Source organism: Lytechinus variegatus, chromosome 4, assembly GCF_018143015.1.
Source record: "Lytechinus variegatus isolate NC3 chromosome 4, Lvar_3.0, whole genome shotgun sequence".
Taxonomy (NCBI): domain Eukaryota; kingdom Metazoa; phylum Echinodermata; class Echinoidea; order Temnopleuroida; family Toxopneustidae; genus Lytechinus; species Lytechinus variegatus.
Genome location: NC_054743.1, coordinates 57722323 through 57737296, shown reverse-complemented (window position 1 = coordinate 57737296; position 14974 = coordinate 57722323). Strand labels below are relative to the sequence as shown.

The following is a 14974-nucleotide window of genomic DNA, read 5'->3' as shown; positions in this document are numbered from 1 at the left end:
GGCTCAGACTTTTAACAAGGTACCCTACTAGGTTTATTTATCAATTGGTCCAATGCCAATTCATCCATTTACCAAACTGGTATACAATCATTTGGTCTACCGTCAGTTCGTCCACATGGTCAAACTACCATTTTGTCCAATAACCAGTTGTTAAATAGCCATCTAAGTCCATATACCATTGCGTCTAATTGGACGAAGTGTTAATTGGCGCGATATGCATGTAATTAAGATCGATATTAGACCAAAATGGTTACGAGAAGAAATGGTCAAAGACGAACTAGTGATTAGACAAAGTAATGATTGGACCAAACGGTTTTAGACGAAATGTTGGACGGAATGGCATTAGACTAAATGAAGGTAGGCCATGTGTTTGATGATGATGGACGAGTTGGCAATAGACGAATTGGCAATTTATACTCAACAACAAACTGCACAACAATCATCATTATCAAACAGACAAATTCACACCACTTCTTACCTGTTGCCGCTGTAGCCAAACCCTGACTTTATCTCTGTCTTCCCTCGCCGCCTTGTCCTCCGTCTGGCTATACAAGGCCACTAGAGGGCTCTCTACGCTGTCCTGCCAGGATGTGAATTCCACTAACTGACTGTCAATGTCTTTGCTTGGATTGAACAGTTTCCTCTATCTTGCCAAGTCTCACATTTGATCTGCAATAAGGAGACAATGGCAATAATCATAATAAAATCCATCTACTGTGTATAGAGTCATCCATCAGTTAAGTCTATTCAAAGACGCACTATCCCGGGGGGGGGGGGGGGCACTCGACCAAAAAAGTGGTAGGGGTGTGCCGCAGGCGAGACAAAAAACGGGGGCCTTTGAGCGGCTTATTGTAAAAAGGAGGGTTCTCGGAACGGGCTTCTGAACTACAATTTTGTGAAATACGGGGGTCCTTGGAATGGATCGCCAGCGTGTGAGTATGTGCGTATGCACCCTATGGAAGGGCATGCGTGCAAGATGCAGCTAGCGCGGCCTCCGCCGGGTGCGCTCGGGCTGAGGACGTTGGTGCGGACAGCGCTCGGCGGCCGCTTTTCACCAAAAATTGCAGCAGATCAATGCAACGGAAGGACGGCGTAACGAAAAATATGCGAAGTTTTGGAGCGGATTTCTTTCTTATTTTTCTCGATAAGAACAAAATGCTATGCCTTGGAACGGAATTTGGGTGTAGAAATGGGGGGTCCCCTCCGCGGCACATACCCTCTATGCATTTATACTGAGTGCCCCACCCCCCCCCCCCCCGGGTGCACTATGACACTGTTGTCATTACAAACCTAAAAACTAGTTCACTGGAAAATGGTTCAGGAAAAAGGTTGAACATACATGCGTGCTGCCGACATCGCCAGCAGCTCACTGAGACAGCACTATAATCAACGAACACAGATGCCACGTTCCGAAAGCATGAAGCTATATTACTAAGTTATATGGAAGTTTCAAACCAATTCAGAGGTTCTATAGTTCAAGCCTTGAGTCTCGTCCATCTGCCAGAAGCACATACAGTTAATCCTTACATCTAATTGTTACAAAAGTATCACAAAAAATCATGACTAAACCACAGTCTTACATATCCGATACTGTGTGCATCAATGCAGACGCAAGCAGTATTTCTAGCTTCATACTTTGATCAATACAAAGAAGAAATCACGGGAATTTTATTCAAACGATTCCCTGCTATTAAGAAAAATGTGTGTATATATATATGCTGGTATATCAATCATGCTTGAATGATTTTATTCATTTTTCATACCAATTATTATTCATAGAAATGAAGTTATCTCTGTATAACTACCATAGGAATAGTACTTATGATGACCTTACAATTTCCACCAGGAAATGTGATTTCTAGAAAATGTGATTTCAACACAAAAGCAGTTACTCCTAAAAGTAGAAATACCAGGAGAATAAACCAGACAACCTAACCTTAACTCCTACAACCCCAAAACCACAATTGATAATAGCTTGTTAAATATAACCAGAATTTTAGTTTTTCAATAGTTCTATTTCAGAATCACAATAGAATAAAACTGAAAATGTTGTTGGAGCATGCATCCAACATCAGACTTATCACATTTTTGTCTTAATTTCAAATCCTATTCCTCACAACAAAATAGAATTAAATCTAATACCTGGACCAAATCTCTTTTCATTTCTGACCGATGAAATATCCGGGTAAAATTTCTCTCCAAGAAGTAATATGAGATATACTGATTTACAATGTACAATGACCATTAGCATTCCTATCCCCAATCTTCACACAACTGAGGAAGATGTACCCTTTTGGACTATTTGCAAAAGAGTAATTTGAAGATAAAGTAAAAAAAGAGGAAAAGGCAAGGTTCAAATACTTTTGTCAACAAACAAGTATTTGACCCAAACACAATGTTGTTTACCCACACCAAGTCAGAGAGGTGATGTCATAGATTATGCATATGTTTGGGAAGTGACTGAAAAAGTACACATGGGACTATTTGCGGCACATGAAGGCCCAGGTTTGCTGGGCAACCCCTTGCTCAAGGAAGAGGTCTGAATATCGAGCCTAAAGACCTGGATGGAATTTGCATGCAGAAGATGTCTTGATCTTGTCGAGAAGTCTGTAGGCAAAGGCTAATTTTTTACACTTCAACCAATAGCAGGTCTAGAGATAAGATTAGATGCCAAAGGCTCTGTCTTTGTCAAAGAAGTAGATCGGTATAGCCAGCCACAGTACAAAGTGAAGCTAGTCCAGAGATGCCAAGTTCAAAGACCAGCTATGCGTGAGATTTTCTGTGAATCTGAGTGAGATCACAGACTTTGTGTACAATGTATATGGAGATAGGCTGTGATAGTTGCGTGAGACAGAGATTTGAGGGGATGAACAAGAGTCCAAAATGCTTGAGTCTCACGCATAATGCGTGAGACTTGGTAGCTCTGCTAGTCTCACTAATTCAGACTCTGCATTATGCGGATTGTGAAAGCCAGGGTCTGTGCCTGCAGACTACTTCTTGAGGTACTACAAGTTGTATTTGTGCTAGTCTTGTGTTGAGACCCACACATGTTGATCAAAGTTTTAATCAAAGTTTCAATCAGGGTCTGCACCTGCAGACTATGAAGCTTGCGGGGACACTCATCTCACAGAATTCATTGCAATACACACAGAATATGTTTAACCAACCCCAAAGTTTGTTGAAATGTAAATCGACCAATTCATCCAAATTCACAATGCATGCAATATTGTTTTAACCAAAGATACTACAAGGGGAAGATCGGACACTTCGGCGATTTTTTGAAACGCTCGATAAATGCTTACGGGGAAGGGCGCCCAACAGCGTTGAGTAAGTAAACCTTCGCATATCGGCACGCGACTGTGTATAAAACATATGGGGGAAATGAGAGAGTGGAGTTTGGAGAGGGCTCAAGAGTGGCTCGTGAAAATGTTTCCATATTTTCTTACCAAGAAACATCTGAAATATTCTCATCTCAAATATAAGGGGGGGGGGGAATTTGAAGAAAAAAAATTTGAAATGTAAAAAAGTCTATCCCTTCAACCCTTCACCATTTCTCTCATATGTTTTGTACACAACCATCTCGCGATACGCAAAGGTCAAAAAAGGTCGTTACTTACTCAACGCTGTGGGGCGCTCTTCCCAAGCGTTTCATTACGCGGTCTATGTACTGTCCGATCTTCCCCTTGTAGTATCTTTGTTTTAACCAATAGTTGGTACTAGGTTGGTCCATATTTGAACCAAGTTAAGCATTGGTTATTTTTTTTCACCCAAGTATTTTCTTTGCTTCACAAACCTACCAAGAAATAAGCAAGAAATAATAGGGTATCAATTCAACCCCATATATCTTCCTCAAAACTTTTGTATGTTTCATTTTGGGCAATTTCGTAAAATAATCAACCTTTTTGTGCATCCGACCCCCATTTTCCTCAAGTCTTGCTTCACTTCATAAACTGACCGAGTCATGGTCATTTGAGATCATTAAAGACTGTCAAAAGAACCAAAAATCAGATACAGAAAATTTCATGAAGGTCTCACATACATGGGGTCGGACATGTTGTGGAATTGCCCTTTTTCTACAAGCAACAAGTGATTTCACCTCCAATTTTTTTCCCCAAGTATACTCTATGCTTCACAAACATGCCAAGAAATAATATGGTATCAACCTCATATTTCTTCCTCAAAACCTTGGTATATTTCATTTTACTACTACAGCAACAGGTGACTTCAGAGATTATGATTCAATCCATATCACCATCTACATAGTAACTCACCAACAATTATGCAAAATATCTGAACTCCTTTTTAAAAATTTGGGAACATTCCAGTGTGACGTTCCTGTCCTTCCACTGAAGTAAAACTTCCTTGCAGTTGTATACGCCTGCAGGTGGGAGTAGGTTATTGCTTCACGTGTGGAGGCCTACATGTACCTGCTCTGCAAAAGGTTTGGAGTCCTCAGTTTATATCCTACATGTACACTTTTTTTTTTCAGAAGTTCTGCTTTCATGACAGCTCCAGCCAACTTTCCCCAAAATCTCACCACGGACCTATCACCTCTGCCCCAACTACCAATTCAATCTTCAATCACCGCTGCCAAACACATGCCTTTTCAGCCTCCAAAGTTCCACCATTTTCAGAGAAGAATGTAACAGAATACAAGCATAATTTGCTTCAAAGGGTTCCAATTCACTAGAGAATAGTGCAGTTCTTTGCCGAATATGAGGTGTATATTGGGGAGGAAGGGAGGGAGGCGGAGCTGCATGGGTATGTTTATGATACCCTCATCAGCTCAAGCAAAACGCTAATGTAAACTCTAACCTATTTATGACATTGGTGCCCAGTGAACTCCAACACATGGGTGTGTTCACACGATGTATGCTAATTGTGTTTATACTCCAAAGTTCCTGTCAAGCTAACAGGCAAATGAAAACGTAAATGACAAAACACTCATGTAACTGTAACATATTTATGACATCGGTGCCCACTAAACTCTGTTACTTGGGTACATTCACACAATGGAAACTAAATGTGTTTACGCTTTTAAACTCTGTAAGGAAGACAGGCAAATGAAAAGGTTTTGACAACAGTGCTAATTAAGGAATTGAATATCATAAAGTAAAGACAGAAGATTATATCCTGAATTATCAGCCAATTCCATGTTTTATTTGAAAAAGACAAAACTATGCAGATATCTTATTGTGATCAGGTATCCCATCAAAATTTGTATTGATGTAAAATTACAATATCTAGCCAATAAAGTATATTTTCTAGATAATATAGTTCACACATGCCTGAATACAATCGAGTAATGAAATGGAATAGTGACATGTACTTTTTAGGGATTCACCAAAATTAAAGATAAGTTCTGACACATCAGCTTCATCAAACATTCTTGCACCTAAACAGAACCCACCAACTGTTGTCTCAAGCCATACTGAGCAGTTGATGTAAAGCTCTACCACTCAAAACCCAGTTCATGACCTTTTAGAACGCTCCAGTCCCATGTTGGAACACTCCCATCTCTCATGATAGTCTTACATCTCATACACTAATCAGGAAATAAAAAAACATCGCTTGGCTGTTGAAACCTAGTCTGCTGTGCAAACCCTTCACTCGAATTAAGGGGTCTGAATGTGAAGCCTACAATGACTTGCGTACTGATGGCCCTCTCACTGAAACAGTCAGTTTTACGTGTGGTAGTCTTTGTGAAGACCCACTTTTGATCAATTTTTCAATCAGGGTCTGTGCCAACACACTAGTTGAAAACATTTTATTTAAAATTTAACAACTTTTTTTTTTCGGGGGGGGGGGGGGGGGGGGGGGCAGCTCGATCAGAAAAAAAGCTGGATTTTGGAAATATGGCAATGGTTGCAAGTGTAGAAACGAAGTCTCCCAATTCCTGTGGAGAATACTTCCCTGTCAAAAGCTCTGAAATCAAGCTTTGTCTGAGGTATACTAACTTTTGTATAGTTTGAGATACAAGCTTTTATTACACCACAACAGCATGATACAGGCGGCAATTTTTGGAGAGGATTACACTAGCTGGGGATGTGAATTGAATGTGTCCTGTATTCAGTTATATCCCCTATTCATTTTCTTTCATATGTAGGGAGGTGACTTTTTTTGCTTTAAAATTTGAATCTTTGGTAATGGATAGGCCTGCTTATTAATGAAAAAATAAAGTTGAAATATACGGTGTATGCATATATACCACCCCCTAAACCCCTGCCCCCTTCCCGTCAGTACGTGTATATCTGAATTTGAAGAATAAGCATGTCTTGTCTTCCACCAAAGTTTACCAAATCTGTAGAAAAAATATTGCCAACAAGGTTGATGCCTTGTTCACCTGATCACCCTCCAAGGAAAAACCGGTATGCAATCCGTTTGGGTGCCCTTCATATCAGAGAAAAAAACAGTATACATCTGTACAACATGGTATAATCTGGCATTGGTTTACACGCCTATATGTTTCTTCCTGTTGGTAGTTAGCAGTTGGTCTCCTTCCCAGAGAGTCTAATGCCACAAAGGCCAAACCAATTTGGTCTACTATCAATCGGTCTAAATGACATTTGGTCTATATACTACACTTGGTCTAATACCCACTGACGGAAAATTTACATAATAGGCAAAGCAAAAATCCTAACCTCCAAAACGAGATTAACCATAATATGTACCTTTACATTATTATTCTGAGCAAAAAAAAAAAACTCCACTACAATCCTAACTCTGAACCCTACGCCCTCTGAGATATGAAGACCGGAGCAATTGTCGCAGTCTGCATGAGCAAATGCCCTGTCCCATTTATTAGAGAAAAAACAATTGATTAAGTTGAACGAACCTACTTCAAAGACAAACAAGAACATGTATTAAATGTGTGAGCATGTAATCTAAAATGATAAGGTATGCATGCCGAGAGCTTCATATCAACTATTAAAATAACCGTGAAAGCGACGTTAACTTTGTTGGAAATGCTGCTTCGTAGGAATGTGACAGGACAAGCTATCGTATCATCTCTGTGGATAACGCAACGTGAACAGGGCCTCCATGCACTCTGTCACCCCTAAGGTAGGGAGGGAGTGTGTAAATACACATGTCAAGAATGATTGGTTAAAGTGAGCCCCTAAAAGCAAAGTGACACCTGAGGAATTCTAGCCACCTGCACAGCTCAAAAAGTATTAAGGTATTCCAGGAGTTTTAATTGGTATGTTGCATGCACGACCCCACAATGTGCTCCTTTCGAGAGAAGAAAGGAATAACGCGAGACTGGTATAAAAAAGGCCAATATTTGTTCTAAAAGAATAACTGAAGACCGGTAATTAAAAGAAAAAGACCAATATCTGTTACACAAAGTTAACACCTGTCTTTAGAAGAAAGGACCAAAACCTCTTCCAAAAGAATAAAGCACCACCAGTATTTCAAGAGGAAAAAGCTATTGTTCTTCTGTAGTTACAAATTTAAAAAAAAAATCGCATTGAAACAAATGAAAGACAAAGTCTCAAGGTATCTGATTTACATATACGCTAGATAAGATCAAAGATCACTAGGTCATGACCTGTGTGAGATTTCATGTATTGCTCTGATGTGTACTCCAATTGCTACTGCAACAACGCACCGCCTACAGTACCAACACCATCTATACATCTACTACCACCATCCTAACCCCTGTTATAACCATCACTTCTGTTGCCATATGTGTAAGTACCATCCACACAACTACTACTATATCCACCACCATTCTGACCCTACACCATATCATTCTAAGCACCACCTTTGTCACCACTACTGTTGGAAATGACCATTTTTCATATGGGGCATTCTGGTACATCTTGGTACCACACCACACCATCTTAATGGTACCACATCACACCATAAGGATTTGGTACCAAACCATATCCATCTTAATGGTACCACGCCACACCATAACGATTTGGTCCCAAACCATATCCATCTTAATGGTACCACACCACACCATAAGATTTGGTCCCAAACCATATCCATCTTAATGGTACCACGCCACACCACAAAGATTTGGTCCCAAACCATATCCATCTTAATGGTAGTATGGTACCACACCACACCATAAAGATTTGGTACCAAACCATATCCATCTTAATGGTACCACACCACACCATAAAGATTTGGTACCAAACCATATCCATCTTAATGGTACCACACTTAGCAACACCACCACTACCACCATTCCAACTTTCCAAGCCCACCACATCACATCACCTCTGTCATCATCTCTACCATCCATACCACCACCAATACCACCACCATCATCATCACCATCCCAAACCCATGACATCACTTCTGTCACCACCAAATCACCACCATCATCACCATCTATCAACACCAACAATCATCCTTACCTCTGACATATATTAGCCCATCTCTGGTTGACGCCATCAAGAACCTGTTTGATCTTGGTGATGTCGTCATCCTTGTATTCCACAGCTAACCTGTCACCAGATTCGTTGACTGCATCAAGGCAGGGCTTCCACTGCTCAACTTCTTCAAGGAACCCCTGGAAAAAAAATCATATTATCAGGGGTTTATTTACATTTGGCCTTATGCCAATTCGTCCAATTTGCAACTCGTCCACTATCATTGGGTCTACCATCAGTTTGTCCTCTATCCACATGGTCTAATTGCTAATTCTAATAACCAGTTGGCCAATAGCCATATAGTCTATAGCATTTTGGTATAATCAGACTAAGCGTTAATTGGGCAAAATGAATGAAAATAAAATGGATACTAGACCAACTGGTTATGAGACGAAATGGTGATTAGACGAAGTGATGACTGGACAAAATGGTTATTGGACCAAATGGTCATTAGATGAAATGTTGATGGATGGAATGGAATAAGACTAAATAAAAGTAGGCGATGTGGTGAGTGGATGAGTTGGCAATAGATGAATTGGCAATTCACCTTAACAGGTAGGCAACAAAAAGTCCTTACCACTATTTTGCAGGGATGGAGCCCAGGCCATGAGGTTTGAGTCACAAGGATGCAACTGGAGAAAACATCCTCCCATAGACTTGGTACACTTGACTCAGTCAGAGGCCAAGGCCAAGGCTGGCAAAAATGTGGCCTCGAGGCCGGCCTTGACAAGTATGCTGTGCAAACCCTTCACTCCAAGAAAGGGTCTGAATGTGCAGCCTATAATCCCTTGTGTACTGAAGGCCCTCTCGCTCAAAATTGAGACAGCAAGTTTTGTATGTACTATTCTTGCATGGAGACCCACTTGATGATCAAAGTTTCAATCAGGGTCTGTGCCTGCAGACTAGGCATCTACTCCATCATGCTCATTTTTACCATTAAAATGAGAATAACCATGGCTCCATGCACTCACACATTGGATAAGGGCATTTATGCACAATACAATACACAAGAAATGGCTGCTTGAGGCTTTCTTGCACTGATGCGATGATATCACATCTGAAATATTTTTTTTTCCAGATTCCTATCACACTTTGTACATGCACATACCATTTTTAACTCATTCACGCCAAGATTGATTATATGTATATTTCAACTTCAATTTTTTTATTTTTTGTAATAACTCTGTAAAAATAGGATATCTGGTGGGTGTTTCATAAAGGTGTTCGTAAGTTAAAGATAAATTCCAGTATTGGTAACGATCTCAAATGACTTTTTACAGAATCTAATATAATGACCATCCAAGTGTCTGTTTGTATGAATAAAAAATATGTGCCAAAGGATTCTGGAAGAAATTGTGTAATTGCTGAGAAATAAGCAAAATAAGCGCGGATTTGGTCACTTCCGTCGGGTCTTTATTCCAGAAATAATAATACACTGTCCCACGTGTGCCTATCTGTGTTGGTGATCTTCAGTGTGAATATTTTTCGGGGTAGATTTCAAGATTTCACAAAGTTTAGTTTATGTAACTGTACCAGATCTAGATCCTCGATGATATTCTGACAATTAAGCCTGGTTTTACAGACTTTCTCATGAAATCAGTGTTTATTGCAACTACTGGAATTTCTCTTTAAGAGCTGCTTTAAGAACGACTGGTGAACCTCTCTTATGCGCGAAATACTCACCAATGAGAATTTAATGGTGAATATCATTTACCACAAGAAAGGATAACCAGTCGTTCTTAAAAGTCGCTCTTAACTTACAAAAAGAACTTCATGAAATGGCCCGTTTTGCTCATGCAATACAGTTAATACAACATCTGAAATACATAATACACAAAATAACATTAGCATGAAAATAGACATGAAAATAAATCTACAAATAATCTTTTAAAGACATACATTTTTCATCCAGTTTTTGGATAATATCCCAATTCAGTGATTAAACCAGCTGAAATCAATAGGAAGACCTACCTTTTGTGCTTCTAGCTGAGCTTGTAGCATCAGCATCTCCTGGGCTACCGGAGGGTATCTATCCAGCGTCCCTTCCATCTTGTTAAGCCATGTTAGGAGCTCTTGGGTCAGCTGGTGGAAGCGTTGGGAGTCGGTCATCATCGTCTCGAGTTGACCGGCGCGATGGGTAGCTCTCTTCTCGGCTCCTTCCCATAATTCTAGCAGTCTTGCCACTAATGAAAAAATTATGATAAATAACAGTAATATTCGGCTTTTACATGACTCTTTATCACCACAACTCTTTGCAGTTTTCAGATGTCAGATTCTTCCATGCCAGCAAATAATATATGCACTTCCTCCACTCACTGGGGAGTATTCTAACATTAATTGCTCAGCACAAACCATTGGCTTTCACATGCTACCAGGATTTCATTTAAAAACCTGGGTAGAGAGTGGCTAAGTGTGGATTGATCCCTTGCAGAAATAAAAAGGGTCTTTTTTGTACTAATTGCAATTATCAATAGCAACTAGATGATGTGAATAATCAATTTAAAGCGTGTCCTATAAGTTCTTACTTTGGTATTTCATCAGAAGGTTGTAATCCTAAGGCACCTTGCCAAAGGCAGAGCTGCGTCTTTTCTGCAGCTTTTGAATACCAATTCTCACATTTGATGACAATTAAAAGGGAATACGGGTTAACTGCTATGAAATGATGCATCAGGGGCCCGTTTCATAAAAAGTTACAACTGTTGTAACTTTGCCATTATGACAACTACCATGGTAACCTTGATTCTTATTGGCTGCTGAGCCCCGTTACCATGGTAGTTGCCATTATGACAAAGTTTTAAAGGTTGCAAGTCCTTTATGAAACGGGCCCCATGTTCCCCGTCTTACAAAGAATTACGATTGATCCAATCAATCTCAACCGTATGAAAATCCATCAATGTCATATTTTTTTTAACTGGAAATTTGCCCAATGTCTTTTGTAACCAAAGAGGAGGATACTGAATTTTCCAGAAAACAGTGAATGTATAAATATACATCATATCTAGAAAATATTTCAAACAAACATGCAGTTTAGATGTTAGATGCAACTTGCAAATTGCAACTCTTTTTTATAGACCTTTAAAGTCTTAACCCATTTCCAACTGGAAAGGGTGATAGCTGTACAAAGTCTATGTGAATTACAGAATTCAGTTGTCAATGGGTTAGCAATATCTGCTGGGGCCCGTAACACAAAGCTAGGCAATCATCGTAGAACATTTTTTACGAATGATTCGATTGACTACAATGTAGGATCAATCTTGAAAATCAAGCTTACGATCAATTGCTAAACTTTGTTTTAAGGGACCCTGTATTGCAAACAGTAACTGAATACATGACTACTACAGATTTACATGTAGATGATTCTTTCAGAGACCCCCTTTTCCGTCAATGCAATGAAATGGACCAATGGGCACTTACTTTTCTCCTGTAATAGTCGTTTGTCGCCCTCGTTGGCCGTCTCCTCCTGTATCGACTTGGCCCTTTCAACAAGCTCCTTTAATTGCGGATGCTTGATGTCCAAGTCTTGAATGTGAGACTGCATTAAAGAGGAATGGAAGATAAACAGATGGAGATTATGAATGAGTGACTGAATGAATTGATGGACAGATGAGAGATGGATGTTAGGAAAGGAGATTTGGGATGGGGGGGGTTAGAAGTTGATGATGGGAAACATATAGAGAAAGGGAGATAATTAAAGAAATGGAAAGATAAAGGAACAGAAAGGGAGAGAGAGAGAGAGAGTGGGAGTTTGAAAGAGAGATATATAGAGTGGAAGTGAAAAATTAAATGAACTGGAGATATAGGAGAAACAAGAAAGACAGGGAGAGGAGGGAGAGAGAGGGGGGGGGGGAGGATCAGATGTTTCATACAAAAAGATAAATAAGCAAAGGAGTGATTGACTGACTGACTGATTCATTCAGTTACTCATGGACTCTTAGTGCAAAGAACAAATAGATTTCTGAATATATAGAGAGAGAAAAAAAAGGAAATTAAATTTTAGGGAAAATTTTGAAGAAAAGGAGAAGACAAAGTGCTATCCATTCACAGTGTAAACAATGACATTGGCTAAAAACATTATTCTATTTTAATTGTCTAATTTTCTATTTTGGTGCTAAGTGTCTGGACAATCTCTTTAAAAATGAATTTCAATAATATGAATATTTGCTGCACAAAACAAAATGTTTTTGTGGTTAAGTGTGCCTACTACTCTAAAGACTTGTGCAAATTTTCACTACAGCTTTAAACTTAAACGCAACATAACAAATGTATCATTATCTAGAACATGTAATCGCTATAACACTTACATAAAAAATAGTTTTCCAAGCATTAATTATATTCATATTATATTATATCTCTGGTGTTGTTTAAAAACTATGCTATTTCATTCTAAAAAGGTGATAATGTGAGGAAATTTGTTAATTGCACAGTTGCGAGGGTGCATGAAATTTATAATGGCCATCACCCAATGAAAATTGGACAGATAAAAGAGAATGAACACAAAATAAATATCAAGATTTTTTTAAATATCAGTGATAAGAATTAGTAAAATTTGAATATTATTCATCACATTTTATTAATTATGCAAGATTTCATATATATGAAAAACACCCTTTTTCTAAATACATGTGATTATTTTTAAAGGCTCCTTCAGCCAACCTCCTCAAATTGGCAACATTTCTAATGTCTATAAAATTCATATGCACAGGTGTAAAGGAGGGTGACTCAATAAGCTAAAAATTTTATTCTGGGGGCGTTTCATCAATATTTTTCGTCCGACAAGTTGTCAGATCTGACAACTTTCCTGGGGAGTGTTTCATCAACATTTTCATCCGACAAGTTGTCAGATCTGACATCTTTCTCTGATGTTGATTGGCTGAGAAGTACTGTTACTATGGTAACTGTCGGATAAAATGGGACTTGTCGGATAAAACGTCTGACAAGTCCTTTCATGAAACGCCCCCCTGGATTCTGATTGGCTGAGAGGCACTGTTACTATAGTAACTGTCGGATAAAACAGGACTTGTTGGATCATGAAACGCTCCCCAGAAGTTCATTTTCCTTTTGCACAATCACCTTTTAAAATGTAGAAGAATAAGTAAAACATGATACATGATTTTTAGAAAAATTTTGGTTTCTAATTTGCTTTATCTAGTATATTTTCTAGCTTCTAAAACTGTTCAGCTTTAAATGAGGTAGCCATAACATGAGGCATGAATGTCATGAAAATGTGACATTATTCAAATGTATCCCATGAGATGCCAAGAAAATTTGGAGGCAAAAGTATTAATATTATTAATATCATTAATATTTTTAAAATGCAATTTTTAATTGATATCTAGAATGGAATGCTTCATAATAAAAAATGGGATTAAAGAATAAAATTGCTGGCCACATTTATAGCACGTTGTCGATATATGTTGGATAAAACTTCCATGTGGGTGTTTCATAAAGCTGTTCGTAAGTTACGAGCAACTTTACGAAAGACATGATCCTTCTTCAAAGGCTGAACCCACACCAATAAGAATTTGGTGCAAATGATTTACCTTAAGGATCACCAGCAGACATGCCAACCTCTGAGAATGAAAATTTGTATTCTGTGATAAAAAAGGAGTATTTCCCCCCCAAAAAAAAGTGTATTTCATAATAATATGCGTGGCGCACTCCCTCATCGAGGTGCTCAACCTGCATGCTAAAATGCGCACTGCTCTTGCAGATGAAAAAAAAAACACTCAAACATGTGCATATCTCACCCTGGTTTTAACAAAATGATTGAAAATAAAACAACCTGAAATTACATTGATCTAATAACCACATTTGTGTAAGTTTTATGAAAGAGACAAATAGAGATAATTTTTCTCAATAAATTACGACTTTGTAATTTTTTTTTACAAAAACATATTTTTTAAAATAAAAACCGTACTGCCATATTTTGGTTGCAAAAACGTACTAAATATGCCCAAAACGTACTGGTTGGCAGGTCTACACCAGTCATTGGTAAATGCACTTTATGAAACACCCACCAGGCGTGACTTCCCCCTTTAAAGAGAAAAAATCCTCTAGTATTTCATGTTTCCCATGATGTGATCATTATGAAAGCAATTGTGAAAGGTCCTAATTGGGTAGAATGAATTGTTTCATATTGACATTTACCAACGGCATCAACGCACAAAGACATCCAACAAGAGATTTAATAACACCAAAGAAAAGGCGACACTCCTTCAATAAATGAACGCCATTGTGAATGTGAAATGAAGTCAGAAGTAAGAAGGTCATAGTTGCACTGTGGTTTTTCCACTCAGAAACCATGATTGTACAGTGTGTTCCATAAAAAAGAAATCCCGCTTTCAAAGATAGATAATCACAATATTAAAAAAAAGACAACCTGCTCATAAAGACCATTTCTTGCCTTTCTTGGGTGGTCTTTATGAAGGAATAAAGATTTCCCTTGAAAACTATTTCCCATTGAAACCTGTATTACAGAAACTTGCCTATAAAGGCTATCTGCTCATGAAAAAAGACTGGGAGGGTGTTTCATAAAGCTGTTTGTAGATTACGAGCGACTATACAAACGACTGGTGACCCTTTTTTCAGAA

At 38.6% G+C, this 14974-nt stretch overlaps 1 pseudogene; it reads right to left on the bottom strand.

Annotated features, from left to right (window-relative positions):
- Nucleotides 1-448: 448 nt before the first annotated feature.
- Nucleotides 449-14974, bottom strand: part of LOC121413105 — a 34621-nt pseudogene continuing 20095 nt past the window's right edge.